Below are 7,858 nucleotides of genomic sequence, written 5' to 3'. Positions count from 1 at the left end.
TAGCCCATTCCAATCAGTTTTTTTACTAGTAACCTAGATTTGCTTTTAATGCTCAAAGTCTGGAGTTCAAAGTAGTATCTGAAAGGCTGACCAGGAAAAGAAAGGGACTGGCTCTTTTTCAGCATTTTATAAGCAGTATCTTTGCTTGAAGTTATCTTCTGCTTTTACCTGCTTCCCTCACTGAGCTTTAAAGGAACAAGTTTAAAACTCCCCATCAGGGTTTGGGAACATGGCTCCGGGTCAGAGTGCCTGCCCGTCATAGACTTCAAGTTGTGCTGTGGTACAAGGGAGGAAAGTGAGCATTGTGTACACACTGCTTATGAAAGTATGTTTGTTTGAAGTTTTTAAGAACCAGAAGGTTCTGTGAGACACTACCGCAGACCCTTTTGGTCCCTGTCTGCATAGAAAGGGTCTCTGGTTGCAGGTGGACAAGGAGTTGGCGAAATGAATGACAGACAGATCAACACGAGAGGTTGTGTAGAATCTTAATGTAATTTGTCAAGTCGAGCATCGAACTTTTTATACATAAGAATGACAAGAAACCAGGCAAGATACATCCGCCAAGTTACAGTGACACAAAATATAAGGAATGTATACATCAAAAGAAGGCAGGGACCAGGCCACTGCCACTTTGAAGGGAGCTAGGTGTAATGCTAGTCTATTGTTAAGCTGACCACTAGGGGTTCTCAGTAAATGCCTGATTTATGCTGTGTCTTTGGGCCTAGCGAACACACCTGTCTCAGGGGGATTCCCTAAGTCTTTCATGGTAAACCCACCTATTCACTAGGCAATTGTGAATTCCCTTGTTTGGGTAAGACTGGCTATTGTCTCAAGTAAACACTCTGCAGACCAGCCCTGAGCTATTCCAGCTCCATTCTTTGTAATGCCTAATTAGTTTCACTGTCTCTATTAGAAGTAAATTTGAATGTTACTGAATAGATAACCTTCTCACTTGAATTCCTACTGCATTCTGAAAGAGTTAATTACTGGACACCTGAACTCTCCATGAACTCTTCAGCTCAGAGTTCTCTTACCCCTCCCATCCAGAGATAGTTCCCGGAGCACTCCTGAACTTTTTACCCCAAGGTACCCCCTCCCAATTGGAAACTGCTCCAGGAACATTTTTTAGATAAGGGGTCTCCTGAAAAAAACCTAGTCCTACCCCTCCCAACTGAAGACTATGCCAAGAACATTTTTGAGATAGGGGCCTCCTGGTAATGTTCCAATAGATCGAGTACATTGCCAAAATATAGGACACGACCCCTTGGTTATGTAAAGCCCCTTGGCAGAACACCTTGGTGACGTAAAACTTGTACTTTTCCCTTGGCTATTTCCTATAAAAGCCTGTGAAAAGTTTGGGCTAATTGCCGAATCTCCTCTGCGAGTTTCGGCCCCAGATATCTGGTATATGTGCTTTTGATGTTCTTTCTTGTCATTACTGTATTAAATCTTACTCTCTATACATCTTAAGTTCGGTCTCAGTGTCTTCTTGGGTGCGCGGCTGACCCGAGGCTTGAGTAAGTGCCTCCCTTTGGGAGTTTTGGAGTCTTTCAATTCCAAGTTTTCAAGGATTTTCTAGGATGTTGGAACACTGGCGAAGGCTTAGCTATGTCAGAATTCAATCTTTAAAGGCACTTATAATAAAATAATACTAATCCATACACCAGGCCAACTCGGGGATAGGGTATGAGTATATGGGTTATGAGAATGCCTGGTATGAGTATACGGGTTATGAGAATGCCTGGTTCCAGGAGATTAAGTTTTCTTGAAACTCTTTGCTTCATGAATGCTTTCAGGCCTCTCGGCCTGCCAAGAAGACTTCACTGGAGTGTGCATAGCAAGACACCCTGCCTCAGTAACGAAAATGGAAAGCCATCTAGGAAGACACTCAAAGTCAAAAATCAGACCTAAACACACACACACACACACACACACACACACAAATACACACACACAAATACACATATGTTTTGTGTTTACAAAACATACCTGCATACACACATGCAGGAAAAAGGGTTCCTTTCTGCCATCCAAATGAACACTTTAGTCTTCTGTGTGCAATCAATTGTCTTGTGTTCTAGAGATCACATTCTCTTGGGAATAACTGGTAGTTAATACTGAGAAGAGTGTGTTTCCCAAATAGATTAAAGTCTTCTCTGGTACATAAATGATTCACTAAACCATGGATTAGGAGTTTAATGTCACAAATAGCATAGATTTCTTAAGATGTGTCGCATAAAAACTCTCCCAGCTACTAGACCTGCAAAGAATATCATTGAAAGAAGTTCCTGAGGCTCTCAGCCCAGCCTTACTTAACCTGCACTGTCTTGTTGAGCTTTACTAAGTCGCTCAGTAATGCCCCATCTACAAAGAGGTTGGTACCTAAACCAACACCTCCCATTTGGTCTGCCGTTCTAAAGCGGTGTATGTGGCATTTCATACAGTTGTGTGCTCTCATTCATTTTTTGACAGCATTATCTCGGTGTTACTCTTATTATCCGGTGTTACTCTTACCTACCTAGTACCCAGGTCTGTATTTCTGTTAAAACACAGTACCATCTTTGGAAACAAAGCCATGCTCTCTCGCCTTTTTTAGAATCAGGATGGAAGTGTGGTTTGGCCACATGAGCTGTGCTGTATAGAAATGTAATTCAGGAGTTTATACAATGTAACCTGACTGGGGTCCCACTTTCTTTTCTTTTCTTTTCTTTTCTTTTCTTTTCTTTTCTTTTCTTTTCTTTTCTTTTCTTTTCCTTTCCTTTCCTTTCTTTTCTTTTCTTTTCTTTTCTTTCTTTCTTTTTTTTTTCTGGTTTTTCGAGACAGGGTTTCTCTGTGTAGTCCTGGCTGTCCTGGAACTCACTTTGTAGACTAGGCTGGCCTGGAACTCAGAAATCTGCCTGCCTCTGCCTCCCAAGTGCTGGGATTAAAGGCGTGTGCCACCACCACCCAGCTCCTTACCCAGTTTTAATGGACTGTCTTGGCATTTAAACTGAAAACAAGTTATTCCAGTTTAGCCCAAATGCCTTTATCATCAGTTTGGCAGGCATGGTGGTACACAGGTGAATTTGGGACCCCTCCCCAAAAGACATTTTTTTCTCATCATCAGCCGAGTGTCCAGACTTTTACAAGGCCTAATGGTGACTCCTACAGTGGTTGACACCTACTACCATGGGGAGATAAAAATCTTAGTCACCGCCATGCAGGGACCACTTACCCTTAGGGCTGGAGAGCGCATAGCCCAAGCCCTACCGCTCCCATTATTTGGTCATTTCCCTTATATGAAAGAGGAGCGAGGACCTTCCTCCCTGGGATCCTTGGAAGTCTACTGGGCACAGAAAATAACTGATTCATGGCCCATGCTGACATTGTTTCTCTAGAGGGCAAACAGTTTCAAGGGCTCCTGGATACCGGGGAAGATGCAACAGTAATTTCCTTAACACATTGGCCTGCAGACTGGCCCTTACAGCCCACTGCCACTCATTTAAAAGGCATAGGTCAAACACTTTACAAAGCTCTAAACTGCTAACATGGTCAGACAAAGAAAACAATACTGGAACTGTTTGACCCTTTGTGGTCAAAGGCCTTCCTGTAAATCTATGGGGAAGAGACATACTCTCCCAAATGGGAATGATAATGTTCAGCCCCAACGAGACTGTCACCAATTTGATGCTGAAAACAGGGTACCTCCCAGGGAAGGGTCTAGGGAAAGATGAACAAGGAAGGATTTCTCCCATTATGCCCACACCCAAAAATGATAAAAAGGGTTTAGGGGCAGACCTTTTTTCTTAGAGACCACTGCTCCTCCTACATTCCAGGCAGACAAAATATCTTGGAAGTCCAATGATCCTGTCTGGATCGATCAGTACTCTATACCTTAGGAGAAGGTTCAGGCAGCCTTACAGTTGGTGCAGGAACAATTGAGACTGTCACATCTTGAGCCTTCTACCTCCCCATGGAACACACGGATATTTGTCATAAAAAAGAAAAGTGGAACCTGGAGGCTGTTACAGGACCTTCGAGCTGTAAATAAGACCATGATGCCGATGGGGGCACTACAACCAGGCTTACCATCTCCTATCACAATTCCCAGAGGTTATTCTAAAATTGTCATAAATATTAAAGATTGTTTCTTTTCTATCCCTCTTCATCCCCAAGATTGTGTCTGTTTTGCCTTTTCCATTCCCATTGTAAATCCCCGTTTTCAATGGCGGGTTTTACCCCAGGAAATGGCTAATAGCCCTACCTTATGCCAGAAATATGTGGCACAGATTATTAACCCTTTGAGACAAGAATTCCCTGATGCCTATAAATACACTATATGGATGATCTACTGATTGCCACAAAAGAATTATCCTCCACCCATGTGGTTACACAGGCCGTGGTTAGGGCCCTCCAAAGGTGGGGATTTGTCATAGCTCCGGATAAAATTCAAGTTCAGTACCCTTTTGTTTTTAGGTTTTCAATTAGAACCCATTAGAGTACATTCACAGAAATTAACTATCCACACCTCACAGCTGAGGACCTTAAATGATTTCCAAAAGTTGCTAGGAGATATAAATTGCTTACATCCCTATTTAAAATTAACTACCGGAGATCTAAAGCCTCTTTTTGATATACTCCAGGGAGATTCTGACCCAACCTCCCCGCGAAATTTATCTCCTGCTGCCCTAGAGGCTCTCCATAGGGTAGAGTCAGTCATTAATCAACAAACCATGGGCTATTATAACCCCCTTCAACCCCTGTCTTTGATAGTTTTTTCCACACCCTTTGCACCCACTGGCCTATTATGGCAAGATGATAATCCCCTTTCCTGGATCCATTTGCCAGCCACACCTTCAAAGGTTCTCCCTGTTTATCCTTCTCTTATATGTCAGGTGATTATCCTAGAAATCAAGATGGCTACCCGTCATTTTGGAAAAGCCCCTGATACTGTTATTTTACCTTATTCTTCTGAGCAGCTTTCTTGGTTACAGTCACAATTTGATGAGTGGACTATATTATTATTATCCTTTCAGGGAACCTTTGATACACATTTGCTAGCCAATAGGTTGGTTCAATTTTTGCAAACTACCCCTTTTGTCTTCCCCAAGGTTACCCAGCTGCAGCCTATGTCCAAAGCCTGTGTTCATTGATGGGTCCAGTAATGGAAGGGCTGCTATTGTTGTCGAAGGACAACGCCAAATCATTGAGACCACCTACACCTCAGTCCAGCTGGTGGAGCTCTGAGGAGCTTTACAAGTGTTTGAATTGGTCTCATCTCCCTTTAACTTGTATTCAGATAGCCATTATGTGGTAAGGGCTTTGAGAGCTTTAGAGGTGGTCCCTAGTATTCAACCCACCACTGCCACTTTTCAGATGTTTCTTAAAATACAAATGCCCATAAGAAGTCCAGCCTACCCGGGTTTTGTGGGGCATATTCGAGCCCACACGGGAATTCCTTGACCCTTGTCCTGGAGAAATGATCTTGCTGATCAGGCTTACATGCCTTACTATCGAGCCTGACCCACTGTCACAGGCTCAGACAGCCCATACTTTACATCATCTCAGTGCACAGACACTCAGACTACGATTCAACATAATCAGGGAACAAGCCAGACAAATTGTTAAACAGTATAAAAATTGTCTTATCCTGTTGTCAGAACCACATTTAAGAGTTAACCCATGGGGCCTTGTCCCCGGAGAATTCTGTCAAATGGATGTAACTCATATTCCATCTTTTGGGAAGCTTAAGTTTGTGCATGTGTCCATCGGTACCTTCAGTGGGTTTTTGTGTGTCTCCGCCCACACTGGAGAAGCTACCAAAGATGTTATAAATCATTCATGGTATGCCTTTTCTGTCATGGGACAGCCCAAAATTATCAAAACAGACAACGGTCCTGGATATAGCAGTTTTAAGTTTAAACAGTTTTGTGCACAATTACAGATCAAGCACATTACTGGAATTCCCTATAACCCTCAGGGGCAAGGAATTATTGAAAAGGCCCCTCAGACCTTGAAGAATACCCTGACTAAGCTCGGGGGCCAAGATACTATCTACACCCTCAAAGGAAATTCAAAACAGCTACTGTCTCATGCGCTTTTTGTGCTTAACTTTTTAACTCTAGACATAAATGGTCGCTCAGCAGCTGACAGACTTTGGCATCCTAAGACCAGTCTAGAGTATGCTCAAGCACTGTGGAAAGATCCCCTTACAGGGATTTGGAATGGGCCAGATCCTATCATCATCTGGGCAAAAGACTCAGCCTGCATCTATATTTCCAAGGAAGGCAGAGCCAGATGGCTCCCTGAAAGACTAATTAAGCCATTTGATACCACCCAGGGTGGCGCCTGAGAAGATGTTTTATGTTTTCTCTTGTAGGATCGCCATGGATAGGTCTCTCACAATGTTGATGGTGCTGGTCATGACAGTGACATCCAGGCAAGCCCAGACCTATCAGGTTTTTAACTATACCTGGATTATTCAAAATCAGGCTGGAGACATAGTTAACTCCAGCTCCAAGATTGGTGCCGAGACCCATTGGCCCGAGTTAGAAGTAGTCATCTGTGTTCTCGAATTGGGTGCAGACGCTGCCTGGGGCACCCCTGATTATTATATTCCTCAATTAACAGTAGTTAACACAGGTGATAAAAAGATTGATCCAGGTTGCAGCAGTGATATACATCATGCTGCCCTGGCCTTAACTCATCGAGATAGATCTCTAAATTATAAATGTGGCTATGAAAATGATTTTTATTGTGCCTCTTGGGGATGTGAAACCACTGGGGATACCTATTGGACCCCATCCTCCTCTTGGGATTATATCACAGTTAAACGACTTCACCCCAATTCTAAAGTCACCTCCCCTGGAAAACAACCCCTTAATAGCTATTGTTCCCCCAATTCTTCTAGACAAGGGTGGTGCAACCCATTACAAATTGGCTTTACAACAGCCGCAAGGACTGCTGACTGGACCAAGAGAGTATACTCTTGGGGGTTGCGCATATATAAAGAGGGCACAGATTGGGGATTGACATTCAAGATTAAACTACAAAAGGAAATCCCCAACAAATATAAAGCATCTATAGGACCTAACCCCCAATTACATCACCCTAATTCCCCAAACAGTCCCCAACTTCCAGGTACCCACCCCCCTGTTCCTGCCCTAGGGCATGCTACGACCCTGTTCAGCCCACTCTCCCTGTGCTGCCCCCCTCTTCCACTGATTTACTGCGGTCTATATTGAATGCTTCTGCTTTAGCCTTGTTGGATAAGACACAAAGAGATAATGCATCAGAATTTGAAGATTGTTGGATGTGCTTTTCTGCTTCCCTGCCCTTTTATGAGGGCATAGCCTTATTTGGAACCTGCTTTCAGATGCTAGGCAGCTTCCCTTCAAGTCAGTTCAGCTTACCTTGACAGAACTCTCTGGGGTAGGAAGTTGTGTGTTGGGCCCAAGTATGCTTCCACCGGGGCCCTTGCTAGAGATTTGCAATAATACGTTTAGAGTAAATAAAAATAGGTATTCTTATCTTCTTGCCCCAAATGATACCTTTTTGGCATGTTCCATGGGCCTTACATGGTACATTATTATACAAGAATTTATAAATAATAGAGATTATTGTGTCTTGGTTCAGCTTTTTCCAAATTTTAGTATTCATGAGTCAGATGACTTATTAAAGTTTTGGGACCGAGGTGCCTCCTTGCCATCCCACCATAAAAGGGAGCCTATCTCAGCGGTGACTCTTGCAGTCCTTCTTGGCCTGGATGCTGCCGGGACCGGGACCAAAATTGCAGCCCTTATGTCGTCTCAACAGAATACACGCAATTACCACCTGCTCAATGAGGCTATCAGCCAAGATATCGAGAATATAAAAAGAG

This window comes from Mus caroli, unplaced genomic scaffold (genome assembly GCF_978045245.1).
Source record: "Mus caroli unplaced genomic scaffold, Mus_caroli_1 scaffold_157, whole genome shotgun sequence".
NCBI classification, from domain to species: domain Eukaryota; kingdom Metazoa; phylum Chordata; class Mammalia; order Rodentia; family Muridae; genus Mus; species Mus caroli.
This window is presented reverse-complemented; position numbering follows the sequence as displayed.